We start from the raw sequence: 15,989 nt of genomic DNA on the forward strand, positions 1-15,989 counted from the left end.
ATTATAAACCATCATCATAACTGATATGAATGCCATGAAAAATAAACATGGTCTCATCAACGTATCTTCAATTTTTCTCAGTTAATGATTGTCTTACCTGCACTGCATAATATGATTATGATGCTAGTTTTGGCAGTATAACATTCATTTTTAAAAGCAATATGTATTTCTGAAGATTTACCACGCACAAAAAACCCTGTGTTTTACGTGCAGAGCATGTCAAAGGATTTCATCTTTTCTTTAGAAAACCTGAGCAGAAGACGGACAACAACACTATCACAAAGTTCAACGTACAACAATCTATCTGCATCATATGCCAACGATAATAACTTGAGAACAGATGATCCATTCTGTGCCCATACTCTTCATGGGAATCCTATAGCCTGGTTACAAGTGGATCTGGGAGAAGAGTACAGCATAACAAGCGTCAAAATATACTATAGAAAACAAGGTAAAGCGAATAAATAAACATGTGTACAGTAGATCTTTATACGAATCATTCACCAACATGTGCTTCAATTTAATTGGTTTCGGTTGGGGGATGTACTTTGTTTAGAGAATGTTTCAGTCTTTTGGAGACGTCACCATTACCGGTGAAGGACTACACAATGTAGACCTATGATCGGCGTATAAGGCCTCTGGGGTGTGAGTAATAATACTTGCTGTGACACGGTATCTCGTTTCTTGCAGTCTCATCCGAAGGACCTCCTTATTTAGTTACCTTTTATCACAAGCAAGGGCTACTAAGGACCTATTCTAATCTCTCTCTCTCTCTCTCTCTCTCTCTCTCTCTCTCTCTATATATATATATATATATATATATATATATATATATATATATATATATGCGGAAATAATAATGAATTCTTAAATGAACATAACTGTCCTAAGTGAACAAATGTTTGGTATAAAGCACATCAAATTTCACTTTATTTCGATACCCACTTCCACCCCTACCCGGGGTTGAATTCACGACCTGCGGAATTAACTCTCCTAGCAACATGTAACCAGCGCGCTAAACCCCTCGATCATCTAGGCAAGTTAAAAAACTTGCCTTTGTTGACTATGCAAGGTGAAGATAACGAACAGTGATCAATCTCATAACTCCTACAATCAATACAAATTAGATAGTTGGGCAAACACGGACCCCTGGACATACCAGAGGTGGGATCACGTGCCTAGAAGGAGCAAACATCCCCCGTTGACCGATCACACCCGCCGTGAGCCCTACATGGAATTCTCGCCACGCTGTCAAATGCTACACGGTCATTGAAAATGGAAATGAAATACAGTTATTTAACGTACATTGAAAAGGACCATACAAGATACACATTGCATTTGAAGTATTTTGTATAAAGAACGGAAATAGTAATGGACTCTTAAATGAACATAACTGCCTTAAGTGAAGAAATATTTAATACAAAGCACAGAAAATATCACTTTATTTGGATACCCACTTCCACCCCTACCGAGATGAAGAAAATGATCAGCGATCAATCTCATAACATCCACAAGCAATACAAAATAGAAAGTTGGTTAAACACGTACCTCTGGATATAACAGAAGTAGGATCAGATGTCTAGGAGGAGTAAGCATCCCCTGTCGACCGGTCACATCTGTCGTAAGCCCTATATCTTTATATTTTTACACTTCAGATGATTGGCTGCAAATACGCTTTAAATATTTTTATTTGGACGTCTCTAACTCATCAGCTGCAGTGACTACCACGTCAGAGAGAACTCGATGTTATACCGACAGATCCATGGGATTACCTGACAATGTAATAGGCATTCCATGTAATCAAACGGCAAGATACGTCATTGTAGAAACAACATACGACACGCCTGAAGATGATCCGGAAAAAGGTGCCATCTTGGAAATTTGTGAAATACAAGTTTATGGTATGTTCTTTGTTATACTTTATTCATTATAAATGTTTGGTTCGCTTAATGTATAGTCCATAACATGTGTTCAAAACACAAAATGTTTATACCCGATTAATTCTCTTTTGTTCCTGTTTACAGATGCATATTCAGGTGTATATACTGATTCGGAATTGCCACGATATTGAAATGATGTTGATGTAAAACATATGATACAAAGTGTTGTTGTTAAAAGAAATATAATTTCACATTGACAAATGTTTACCATATAGCATCATGTTCATGATGAGATAAAAGGTGCATATTGATATGTAAAAGTATGGTAGAGGGGTTACAAAAGTTTCGATTGAAGTCAGCATTTCGCATGAGCAAATGCTATGGTCGTCAATACAACCTATCATTGGGTCAAATCCTCTCTGATGTGTTTCATACCGAATATTAGGTTATTCTTGGCACACTGATTTTGACTACGTACAACTCCTTTACATGATCAAAATATAAGGCTCACGGCGGGTGTGACCGGCCGACAGCGGATGTTAACTCTCCCTAGGCACCTGATCCCATCTCTGGTGTGTCCAGGATCTGTGATTTCCCAACTATATGAAAAGTGAAGATAAAGAACAGTGATCAATCTCATAACTCTTACATGTGTATAACCAATACAAAAAAGATGGTTGGGCATAATATAATGTCCTGATACATGTAAGACATTTTTTACAAAAATAATACATTCGTACAAGATTATAAACCTATATTAATAGTGGTTATGGATTCTAATTAATTTTCATGTTTAAACTATACAAAGGTGTAATATAGTGAATATTATATATGTTGACATATCTAGGGTTTTCTTTGTTTAAATTGTTTATGAAAGCAAAGTCATCTCAGAAAACCGTTATTGATGTGAAATGGGGATGGTGTGTACAGGTGTCCTTTTTTACTTAACTATCTATTTTGTATTACTTATATGAGTTATATGGGATTGTTCAATATTCGTTATCTTCACCTCTCATCATTACATGGAAATTGGTATCTCCACGAAAGTTGCACTATTCCACCAAATTTCCATATTTCATCTGTAATGCCAAATTGCAATTGCATGTGGCTCTGCCATTAATCACACGAAGAGGCAATCATAGCGAAATATTAATAGTATTGAATTCTAATGCATGCTTTGATGATATAAAAAAAAATAAAAAAGGGTTTATAATTATTTGATAAAGCGTCAAGCATCAATAGTTACTGTTATGTCATTACTATATATTAAAACCATTTGTTCCTTAAAATAGAAACACGTTGAGGAATTGCAAAGTACATTTTTCAGATCATGTTACATTTTAGATAAAAATAGTATATAACAAAATATATGGAGTTTTCTATGTACCCATTTGGAGGATTTTAGTTATGTTGCATGTTTTATCTCCGAGAGCACCTCTTAAAAGAAAATTATTCGATTTTGTTTACTTCTTTCACAAATGCAATAGGGAACTATATTAGCATTTTTATGCTATTTTTTGAGATGCCAATACAACGGTAGAAGGTCTCAGCCATGCATATTTTTTTGCGCCGTAAATCGAAGGTTTTTATTAGGAGCTCTCAGATTGGCTAAATATTTTATCAGATATCTTAATTTTTACCACACTTGTAAAAACGCTTTGGTTTTGCCACATATTAAAGAGGGGTTTATTTCAAAATTATGTTAAGGGCATGGGATACCCAAATAAATCTGTTAAAACATGTTATATCTAGCAAAGCAAGACTCTAAAGTTAACACGTATGTATAAAGGAAAAAATGGAGAGAGAAAAAATCAGCAATTGAATAGATATGATATCTGCATACGTTAACTGAAAATTTTGTGATCCATATCGGAGCCGTCATTTTCTTTTGTTCATTGGTTATTTGTGTTTTGATTTTAATGATAAAAATACAAGACAGGCTTGCAATTTGTAATTAAAACACCCAGTCTGTTTAAAATAATCGGTGTAATCATTTTGTTTGTTTAGTGTTAGCTGGGTTTTTTTATTATTGCAAACGGGATTTGTTGTTTGTAATTGTTTTATTTGAAAGACGAACAAGTCAAGTCTGCATGTGACGGAACAAGGAACGGTTTATGTCGGTTAGCGTTATATTCCTCGACGGTAAAGGAATAGGTGGATCCTGCAATTTTCCGCATATACCCCCTTTAATATGTTGCTAAGCGTTTAGCAAAAGGGCAATTTTATAAATGATAATAATATAGTTTTAAATGTTTGAACGTACTGTACAGATTCATAATTATCATTTGGGACACGACAATGGTCACTTCATGCTTCGCTCGGTCCAACCGTCACACCGTACATATCAAACGATTTGTAAATGTTTTGATATTGCTAAAACCCCAGAATATTCCCCATAAACCACATTCATCTTTGTATTGTTCACAAATTTCTACTTCAAAATTCATTGGAAAACATTACTAAAAATGAAAATTCTTCTACAACAGCATCATATTGAGGCCTTTCTTGTGTTAATGACCAGTTTAAACATCTTGATATTCAGGCCTTTCTTGTGTTAATGACCGGTTTAAACATCTTTATATTCAGGCCTTTCTTGTGTCAATGACCGGTTTAAACATCATCATATTGAGGCCTTTCTTGTGTTAATGACCGGTTTAAACATCTTTATATTCAGGTTTTATTATTTTTTTGTGTTAATAAGCAGTTTACATTGATGCTTGATTAGATACAAGAAAATATCAAGTGGTATCTTGTGACATTAAAGAAGACAAAATATATCAGCAAGGTTTCATAGTTCCATACAAATGACTCGTAACTCTCACTTTTTAAAGCCAAAAAATCGACAAGGATTCGGTCACTTCCCAATTTTTGCATCTTAGAGTCGTTTTGTCGTGATTTAAAAAATCCTATCGCAAATAACTGGATAAGAAATTATGAAAAAAAAATCGAAAAGAATTCCTTGGAAACATTCTGAATAATTTTAACGATTTACTTTTTAAGGATGTGAGATTGGAAAGTATGGTGATGGATGTCGAAATTGCATTGGATGTCAAACGTGTGACGTCTTCAGCGGTCTATGCAGTAAGTGAAATTAAATGACATTTGCTTATCTACTTCTGAAATATGTGTTATATCCTCCCCTTTGGTAAAACATATCCCCGATACAGTTTTTCTTTACTTTCACAAATATTCACACATTTTTTTTCTCTTTCCAGGAATACTACATTACTAATTTCTAATCATAATTAAACATTTTACAATTAACAGCGACGATGCCTTGCAGTGCTAACTGTGTGAGGGATGTATGTGAATCCACGACTGGAAACTGTACACACGGATGTACTAACGGATACTGGGGAACAGGTGTACATCAACCTGTCCACAAAACTGTCAGGGTGGAAGTTGTGATAGGATCAGTGGTTACTGTAACGGTTGCAGTGATAACTATTGGGGACAAAATTGTAGTACGATATGCCCTCAAAACTGTAACGGAGGTGTTTGTGATCAAAGCAATGAATATTGTAGTAAGGGCGGCACACAAGGACGATACGGGGATAAATGTGAATATACATGTAATGAAAAATGCTCGGACAACACTTGTTTTCAGAACAGTGGAGTATGTACGAACGGATGCGCTGATTTTTATTATGGGTATAGATGTGAATACGAATGCAGTGCTCATTGTAATCCCGGACGATGTGACAGATATAACGGTACATGCAGTGGATGTAGCAGCGGTTATTTTGGTTCGTCTTGCCGAGACACGTGTAGCGTAAACTGTGCTGAGGGAACGTGTGATCAACAGACGGGAAAATGTCACGGAGGATGTAAACCAAGCTGGGCTGGGGACCAGTGTGACAGTAAGTTGAGATTTATTAAAGTAATTGGTATCCAGTTCTTTATTTTTTATTATTGGAGAGATAAAAAATAATGCAAGATTAGAATGTATCAAGGGATACTTTTTGAATAATCGTCCTATATTCTACTTGTCGTATTTTGAATAGTAAAAACAAACTGCATATTCTGGATTTTTTTTTTATATTTTTTAGTTTTTCTACATACATTGAAACTCTACAGATATGGGCATACAGACAAAATAATGAGAAATATATGACCAGCAAATATTTTCATCATCTCATCAAGATTTAAGATAACATCATCTCCCAAAACAATAATTTTATCAAAACTACAAACAATGAAACGTTAATAGTTTAGCAGTGTTTAAAAACGAACTAAATATAAAACACCCTGTTCATTATAATACGAACTGTAAAGCACTTTAAGATTGGTTACCGCAAGTGACGAAATAGTACGAGGTCAAACCGGGATTGTAGATTGATTACTTTCCCTCCAAGTGTCAGGGTTTGAAGAGATACTCTCTAATGAAATCTAATTCTAGAAAAATGTTTCACTGTCGGAAGTTTGGTTTAAAGTGAGACTCCCCAAGCGAATATGGACAAAGAGAGATACCCGTATTAGAAAAAAACACCTCCCCGTCAAAATCGATTTCGGGAGTGATACTCTGAAGACATAGCACTGCACATCCGGTGAGTGTGCTTATAATAAAAAGCACGTCCGTCCAGTCTAAAGGGAATGATTGTTTCCTTTTCAAGTAGTAGAAATTTTCACAGAGTTAAAAGCTGAAAAATTATTGCATTTTCTGATATTTCAAACCTTAGCTTGGGTAGGTTTAAACAATGTAATCTCCTAATTTTCTCAATCTATCTGAGATGAGCGACTTCAAAGTCGATCTCTAAAGGGCAGAAAAAATACGCATTGCATGTATATCCTACATATATTTTCTGTCATGACAAACTTCACCATCGGTACACTATTTAGATAAATAGGCTCCGTAGAACTAACATTAAAGATTGCTGCCTTCGCAGCTAGACGCTTTGTCGTTGTTGTTAAGTGAATTATTATGCGGTTCCATTGACTTGTATTTTTCCGAATTGATGTACATTTTGATAAACAAAGGTCAGTACCTTTGTCTCTTGCATTAAATTATAAAAAAAATATAGTTCTGGGACATATTATGCAAGTACAACCTGGATTGAGCCAGTTTACGCTTTTTTTATAATCCGCATCACGGATTTAACAGTTGTGAAGGAGAAACTTCACACCTACTGTGCAACTACATCAACCAGAAGTGGTGTAAGTCAAATCAAATGTGGATTATAAAAACTTCTAAAGAACTTTTATCAAATTTGAAATCACGAAACTTCTCTCAAATCAACAACATCATAACGTATGACTTTTTAACTCTTTACAAGACCATTCCTCGCGATAAATTAAAGACTACACTTTTTCACATCATAAACAGTTGTTTCTTCAACAAAAAATGGAAAACGCAAATATTCCTATCTAATGATCAGTCATCCCCCCCAAAAAAAAAAACTTTGTTAAACACCACTCTAATTCCACGCACTAGTACTCTGAAGTTGAATGGTCGTTAAAACGATATATTTTCCAATACAACCCACCGTGTATTATTGGGTCAAATGTTGTCTGCCGTGTTTCAAACCGATTGTTTGGCCGTTCTTGGCGCACTGATTTTGACTACGGATACATGTATATCCGTTTACCTGATCAAGATATAGGGCTAAATGCGGGTGTGACCGGTCGACAGGGAATGTTTACACCTCCTAGGCACCTGGTCCTCCTTGTGTGTTCAGGTGTCCGTGTTTGTCCAACTATCTACTTTACATTGCTTGTGAAAGTTATAAAATTCATCACTGTTCGTTATCTTCAGCTTTCATTAATAAACGAAGGTAAGTAAACTGCTATGGCAGGCTTGCAGTCAAAGCAAATGTTGTTGGATGATATCTTGAAATTGGGAGGACATTATCTGTCACTGAAAATAAAATTAGCGAAGACCTTTTGAACCTCTCCAACCAAATCTTACTTGTATGATCTGGAAATATAGTGTTGAAAGGAGTTCTAGGATTACTTGTCTTGGCAACCGATATCTTGCAAACAAATCTGCTTCATCGCACATATATAACAGAATAGTCCTCCCCCCAATAAAAAAAAATCTCGACACAAAGCTTGTTCATTTATGAAGTGGACCAAAATAATAAAAAAAGAACTAACTACAACAACACAGTCATACTTCATTTAATCTATCTTACGACAAATAGTTTGCACTTAAGAGAGCTATTTTAAACTGAAGAGAGAGAGAGAGAGATAGGGTAGATGTTTTCGTCGAATTACAACTTCCAATCTTAAGTAAGATTCTTTGTCAAAAGATAGAAAATCGTACGTTTTCTCTTACGATAATTGTTTATCAAATATTTTTTGTGGAATGACTACAGGTTGTTAAAGATAACATGTCTTCAATAAAAGTAAACTCTGTCGGACGATATGTTTTCATATATTGATCCACAAATGTGCATTATACATGACAATTTTTCTTTACTTCGCCATTGATACACATTGCCCCATTGTTTCAATACTGACATACATAGGCGTGTCCAACATAATGCCAACCTACATGCATTTAAATACTGAACCAAAAGATTAGAAAGTCGCGTTTTGAGGACTTCTTTTAGATGAACGTATACCGATTGTACGCACTTGCCGTTATACCGAAACTTATTAGCCACTGGTGTGTGATTATAGCTGTTGACATTTATTACAGAAAATGTGTAACCATCTACCACTGAATGTGACAGCAGTATGATCATCGTCAGCATTGTAGTGTCTGTTGTCATTGTTCTCACAGGAAGTGCCGTAAACTTCCTGTTGTGGAGAAGAAACCAGTGTGAGTAAACCAATTTACAACAAGAGGCAAATAATTCTGATAAGTGCTTAATTCTCATATTTGAAAGCCATTCTTTAGAAATAGTCAAAAGTATGTCAAAAGAGTGAAGAGAATTTGAGTAATGCTCTTGTCATCAAATATCTATACATAATAATACATTACCTGTTAGAACACAACTGTTGCATTACTGGGTACATTTCTTCCTTGAATTTGTCTGTGGTTTATAGTCTCTGTATATTTTGTATCAGCTAAATTTGGTAGAGTTGACGTTTTTTAAGTATGATCACATATCTTTTTTTCATTTCAGCCCAGAACGTAAAAGGAGGGTAAATATGTTTTGTTGTAATTGATGAAAAATATGTGTGTTAAGTTATCTTGTCATTGTTCGGGTAAAGCTATGTTTATTTTCCCTTTTCAGATTAAAAGAAAATTCTAGCAGCCCAAACACCACGGCGCATGAACCTTCAGGTAAATTCATATTTATAAACAATATTCATCAACGAGCTTTGCAGTACCTTGATATAGACAATCCTGTACCTAATCCAACTACGTGTTCTTTTTCTTCATCTTTTTTCAACTATAGTCTAGCTTGACGTATCATTACTGCTGATGTTGATATAGTTGAAAGTGGGGACCTCAAATCACTTATTCTGAAATACTCGAAATACGGAGAACTTCGGTCTTTCAATTGGCGACATAACTTCATCTCTATTATGAATTCTGTCGAGGATTATGTAAGACGATGGGCTAAATATGAAAAAGAAACACTTGATACATTGTCAGAATGAATTGAAAGTATAAGAGGAATATTAAAATCCCGTATTAGACATATTAAATCAAAAGTACGTACCGTCTATCCTTCTGTATCTAGTCAACCAGAAGTGACGAAAGAATTAGATAGGTTACATGAGGAATATATTTTGATTCCAGCAGACAAAGCTTGTACAAACAATGTCTTTGATTGTTAGGCTCATTATTACAACTTTATTAGCTGCAAAGAAATTCAAAATGTTATACTGTTGTCTTGTATTTTCTGTCTGATTAATATGAAAGTAAACTGATGACGTCAAGACTATACATGGAGTGGCATTGACACATGTAAGGAATTTGTTTCTGTGTGCCATGTAAATATCGACAAAATGTGGAGTATTTGAAATATATGGCATGGAATATATGGAATATATATGTTATATGAAGCGCTGATAATTTATGAATATTAGGAAGGTATGTTGATGTCATTCATTGACAGTTTTGTTTAACGGGGAAAGCAAACTCCATTTACCTGATTAAGATATAGGACCCACGATGGGTGTGGCCGGTCGACAGGGGATGCTTACTCCTCCTAGGCACCTGATCCCACATCTGATATATCCAGGGGACCGTCGTTACCCAACTCTCTATTTTGCATTGTTTATAAGGGTTAAGAGATTGATCACTGTTCGATATCTTCAAACGGTCAAACCCTCCGTAAGCCCTACTGATGAGGCAAACATAATAATCAGTAGTCAACATTAGACGATATAGTACGATCTAACAATTGTTCTGAGAAGCGACAGAGTTTGACCCAATTTAAAACAATATTTAGATTAGGATCATTATGAAGACCAAATATTTTGCGAAATCATTGAAGCTGCCATCACAACTCACCGGATAACGCTAATGGACTTTTCTGCAAATGTCAGATGACCATATACCTCAATTTCTTGTTGACTAAACCAAGTGGTCATACTTTAATAGCACAATAGAATCTTTCAAAATAATTTCTTTCTAATTCTGAAGTTCTAAAATTTCGGACAAGCAATGGTTCAACCGAAGATGTTTAATGGATACCAACAACATGCTTACGAAAAAAAAAACCGCATGGGCATGGCGAATAAAGGTTGTCAAACAGAGGTCAACGGGAAGACAGGTACTGATCAGTTCATCTAACGTTCTATCAGATTTTTTTTGTGTCCATTGTCCGTTATTCAGACGCCAATGTCATTAATCGAAAGTTAATTCTCCGGTACATGTCCAGTAATCCTGCGGCGTTTGCGCGTTTTATACACTTCACACCCGAACAACGGTGGAAGCGACTTTCATCAACGGATACCAACGGACATCATTTTCTCAAAATTGTTTTTATCTGTGCTACATCTGTTTACACCACCCGCTAAGGTGTGACTGCTCCGTAAATAAAAATTATTGAAATCCCTATAGTTTGCCTCGATTCAAAAACCGATCACAGGCTCTTGCGTATCAAAGCATCTGCAGGTGATAAAGAAATAATGTTACATATATATGGGAAATTGATGATAGAGAAGTTGATGTCATCATGTTTGTTATAAATTTATTGTTAGTTTGCCTTTGAAATCTCTGTTCAAGGTGAAGATAATGAACAGTGATCAATTTCATAACAGCTATAAGCAATACAAAATAGATAGGTGGACAAACACGGATCTCTGGACACACCAGAGGTGGGATCAGGTGTCTTGGAAGAGTAAACATCCCCTGTCGACCGGTCGCACCCACCGTGGGCCCAATATAAAAATTCAAACATGCATCCTAGGTAGCTATTATGTACATAAGTTCATACAATTCTCCTAAATGTTACCTACTGTTAATGCGGTGGTAATGTGATTAAAATACAGATCCCTCAAATAGTGCACAACGCTCTACACTATTTGAGATATAGGTATTTTAATCTGATTGAGTGGGTAGATACACTTAAAAATCCCGGTGTGTATATTCACACAGCAACTTTCTATTAGTGGTAAATAGATCAGACCAAAAAAAATGGTATTCATTTCATTGGAATCAGTAAATTCTGAACAAGGACATTAGCGAATGATACATGTAGCGATATTCTTTGAAAACACCAACGTTCCACTGTATGGGGGACTCCTACCCGGGACGTCATATCTAATCTAAAAACATAAAATACTAGTCCTTCCCAAAGTTTCTGTTGACAGGATTAATAAAATAATAATACCAACAACTACAGTGTACATTTCGTAAATTACAAGTTGGCAATAAAAAAATGGAATTATTTAAAACTGGAGGGTGGGTTAATCAAATCTTAAAAACTGAAATGATCAACTTTTTGAATTAGAGATAGTTATTTGCATCATATATGTTTACCATTATTTGACTGGTTTTAATTCTGTAAAACATCACTAGTATGCATGGACATCGGCTTTCTTAAGTATTTTTAGAATTGATCTGTACCTATCGTCCGTTATCAACTGTTTAATGCATGTAACTTCTATTCAATTTTCAAATTTAGTAGGAATTATCTATTGGGGAAAAGGGGCATTGATTCCAAATTTAGGGTTCCTTCATCCATGGGACCTTTGGGGTTCGGTAAAATTGATGTCCACAACTCTTGCTCTGTAAAAGCACACATCTGAACAGAAAACTATGCATGCATTCCCATGCAGAGCAGCAACTCGTCTAAAACAATTGTAAATTTCTTAATGCTGGGTGTGGAGATCCTGACTCCAAGGCAACATCACAACTTTCATATAATATTTATGTGTAAAATATTTAAATGACATTTTAATAATATTGTTAGTAAATTTAAAATAAATAAATATTCAGAAGAAAACGATGGTCCTTTATCATCATCATTGTAAACAGCACATCCAAATGTAGGGGTGTTGCTTCTAAGATGGATCCCAAAATATCATAGTGATTATTGTTTTTATCATTTCAAACAGTTCTTCAATTGTAAAAAAAACAAAACAAATTGCATATATAGTCATAAAGAGAAACAGATGTACCAAGATTGTGAATTGTACAACTCTAGAGCGGGCCCAAAATAGTAATATACTATCATGCCATTTAATATAAAGTCTTTCAATAGTTTGGACATTTTGGGGGAATTGTATTACATTTTACTGCTGCTGAATATTAGATATTTTTCTTAAATATGCAGAATATGAAAAATATTATCAATTTCATAGCCTAGGTATTGTTGGTGGTTTTAACGTATGCCCGGTGATCAATAAGATATGTGGGCCTCTTGTTTGATTATACTTTAGCTTACTTTTAAATCTTCCAAACGTAAATTAATTTACCTGCATCAAAAAATGACCATACCGATATTTGCACATTTCAGATTAAACTATTTGCTGTTAAATGTATTGAATATCACCTAAAATGATCAACATTTATCAGCCTTTGTATCACGTTCCCTTGCCTTCTTTGTCTTTTTTCATGTTTTTCATTATAGACAATAACTATTTATATATATTTATATATTCTTATCTGGTGATTTTACTTCATTATAATTTGTTTTCAATCCATGCTAATATGTTGTAGTTATTCCAAGGTACAGGGTTTGTTGCATAATCGTGTTAATATTACAGGAGAGAATATACGAATTTGACTCCATTTTTTGGCACACTGTTTTTCCCTATAATAGCTCTAAAACTTCATTGTTATTTCGGATTGCAAACATTTTGGTTGAGCATCACTGAAGAGACATTATTTGTCGAAATCCGCATCTGGTGCATCAAAATTGGTACCGTATAAGTTTTACATCGTTATGCAAATTTAACTGTAAAATATGATAACAGAATTACTTTATTTTCAGACATACCAAACAGCGAAAATCAGTATGTACTATTTTCATTTTCAGAATTATGAGAATTATGTACACTATGATGTGATGTATAGCGTAACAAAATCCAAAAAAATCTCAATTTGAATTTCCCTTTTACCAGAGATAGATCTCCGTATGCAGAACTCGGAGACCTCGACAAACCGAACACATACGAAGACCTCCACCAGTATACCGAAGCTGTTTAGAAGAATTTGGCCTGAAATTTTATAGATTTCATAGATGAAAATGACAGAAAATATACAAGTATTTGAACAGTCTAAACAAAGACAATGCCATGTGGTATTGTTTCATATGTGAAGATTATAATATGTAAATATAGAGTGATGTGTTATTGGAAAGTGATGCGCATGTAACGTAATTTTCTAATATATTCCTTTAACATTTTACTTTAAACTGTTAAGTATTGGCTTTCATTTTATTATGTTGCAACTTGTTTTACCTATTCAAATACTTCCCAATCTGTTCAACCATTTTGTATAAAACAGATAAATACCAGTATATTCATGGGGGATATGTTTGATAATGTTTTTGTTCATAATTAGTCATACCAAAGGGCAAATGCAATATATGTTGAAAACATACATTATTTTATGTGTGACTAAGTGAACAAACTCATTACAAAGCTTTGGAGAAGGAATGAATAACGAAAATTATTGATAGAAGTGCATTACCGGAATCTATTATGTAATGTCAAGCAGAATGTAAGCAAATCATCATATACTCGGTCCTCTGACACAGTAAAATGACTGGTAGGGGAAAGAACCTTATGAACATCGACAAAGTTATGAAAACTTACATCACGAGATCCGACGAAATACGCAATATCCGCGTTCTCAGCTCTTTTGTTAGTAGTGATTATATATGCCCCCTCATCGACACTATTGCTAGTTTTAGCAAAGACAATTGATGGATATCGATTTTTCTTCGAGTTATTTTATTTCAAATATTCACAAGCGTACTAAATTTCTGTCTCCGCATATCCGAGTTCCACAAAACCGAGTGATAATGAGACATCATGTTTTGCTAGTATATCACTTGAATATATATTTGGAAGGGAAAAATTCACACATTTTTCGTCACAACAAAATCGGTTCTATTAACCTGCGAATGGTGCGTACCCGAAGAGGTTGCAGGTTTCGTTTAACTGGTGACCCTTTCCTCATATCTGATGGTGCATTAATCTTGGTGAAACTTTCTCAAAAAGGATGTAAAAATAACAATTTTAAAAATAATAATAATAATATCCTTTATTTATACAGGATTGCACAATTAGTTGTATAAACTAGTTTACATTGTGGTCCTGTCTATAACATATATACATATCGAGAACATAATATATCACAAAGGATTGGGCAAACACGGACTCCTGGACACACCATAGGTGGGATCAGGTGCCTAGGAGGAGTAAGCATCCCCTGTTGACCGGTCACACCCGCCATGAGCCCCATATCCTGATCAGGTAAACGAAGTTATCCGCAGTCAAATCAGTGTGCCAAAAACGGCTTAACAATGAATTATGCTATACTGTTTTCTTGTTACCAATGGAGGAAGGATTTGATAAAGTGAATACATTGATTCATGATTTTAGAATACTTTAAAATAAAAGTTCCGTAGAACTGCGACAGTAATAGGAAGAGGCATTATGTACCCTTCCATTTGGGGAAGTTTATGTGTTTTTGCAAATTCTTGATTATCCGGTATAAAATCTGAAGTACTTAAAAAGAGTGTCGAAATGATATGTGATCCGCATGCTTACATTTGGTATTTTTCCTCATCTATTGAATAGTTTTATATGGTTTAATTACTGACTTTACTTTAATTTTTTGGAATTACTATCCTGTGGTGGTCCCATTTGATTTTATTACTAGGATTTATATATTGTTTCGGCATTGTAATATTTATGAAATCCATTTCTAAATCAAGGTACTGCAAGTAATGAAAGTCGGTAATTTATGATGAAATCCCACATTGCATAGTCGACGTGAGAGATAACAAAGTTGACTACCTCTATGTTGCTTGAGTTTTTTGATTCAGTAGATCAGGTTTTGAAGAGGATTCCAGCAAATATATCAAACATAACATCATGTTGTATTGAGTTATAGATATACATGTTTAGAAAATGGTACAAAAACGATTCCTATGTTGAATAAGTACATAGTGGAATGGAACAAAGCAATATACGTGATTTTTTATTTATAATTCAATTTCACAGCAATGTATAATTATACGGTACCAATTTTGATGCATCAGCTGCGCATTTCAACAAATAATGTCTCTTCAGTGATGCTCAAGCCCAGATTTTGGAAATTCGAAATAACATTAAACTTGTAAGAGCTAAAAGCAATTTAATCCCTTGTAATTATTAATAGATGAAAGGTGAAGATAACGAGCAGTGATCAATCCCATCAATTCCATAAGCAATAAAAAATAGATAGTTGGACAAACACGAGCCCCTGTACACACCAGAGGTGGGGCCAGGTGCCAAGCAGGAGTAAACATCCCCTTTCGAGTGGTCACAACCGCCATGAGCCATATATCTTGATCAGGAAAACGGATTTATCCGTAGTCAAAATCTAGATATCTGTAAATTCAATACAATATGCAGCAGTTATACATTATAAAACAGTGAAGTGGGGAAAGATGAACAAAACAAAAGCATCCATAAAGAATCCAGATTTCTTGATGGCATATTTGCATTAAAAGCTCAAGTTATCATGTGCGATGGGATCAAGTGCTTCTT

The 15,989-nt window shown here is 34.7% G+C and overlaps 1 long non-coding RNA gene and 1 pseudogene across 1 annotated transcript; both read left to right on the plus strand.

Annotated features, from left to right (window-relative positions):
- The first annotated feature begins 216 nt into the window (after positions 1-216).
- Positions 217-5,656, plus strand: LOC125663289 (uncharacterized; annotated as a pseudogene).
- Positions 5,657-9,060: 3,404 nt separating this feature from the next.
- Positions 9,061-14,571, plus strand: LOC130049131 (uncharacterized). Its single transcript, XR_008797640.1, has 3 exons — positions 9,061-9,111; positions 13,220-13,241; positions 13,350-14,571. It is a non-coding gene; the product is annotated as an uncharacterized LOC130049131 (long non-coding RNA).
- The last annotated feature ends 1,418 nt before the right edge of the window (positions 14,572-15,989 follow it).

This window comes from Ostrea edulis, chromosome 8, assembly GCF_947568905.1.
Source record: "Ostrea edulis chromosome 8, xbOstEdul1.1, whole genome shotgun sequence".
Classification (NCBI taxonomy): Eukaryota; Metazoa; Mollusca; class Bivalvia; order Ostreida; family Ostreidae; genus Ostrea; species Ostrea edulis.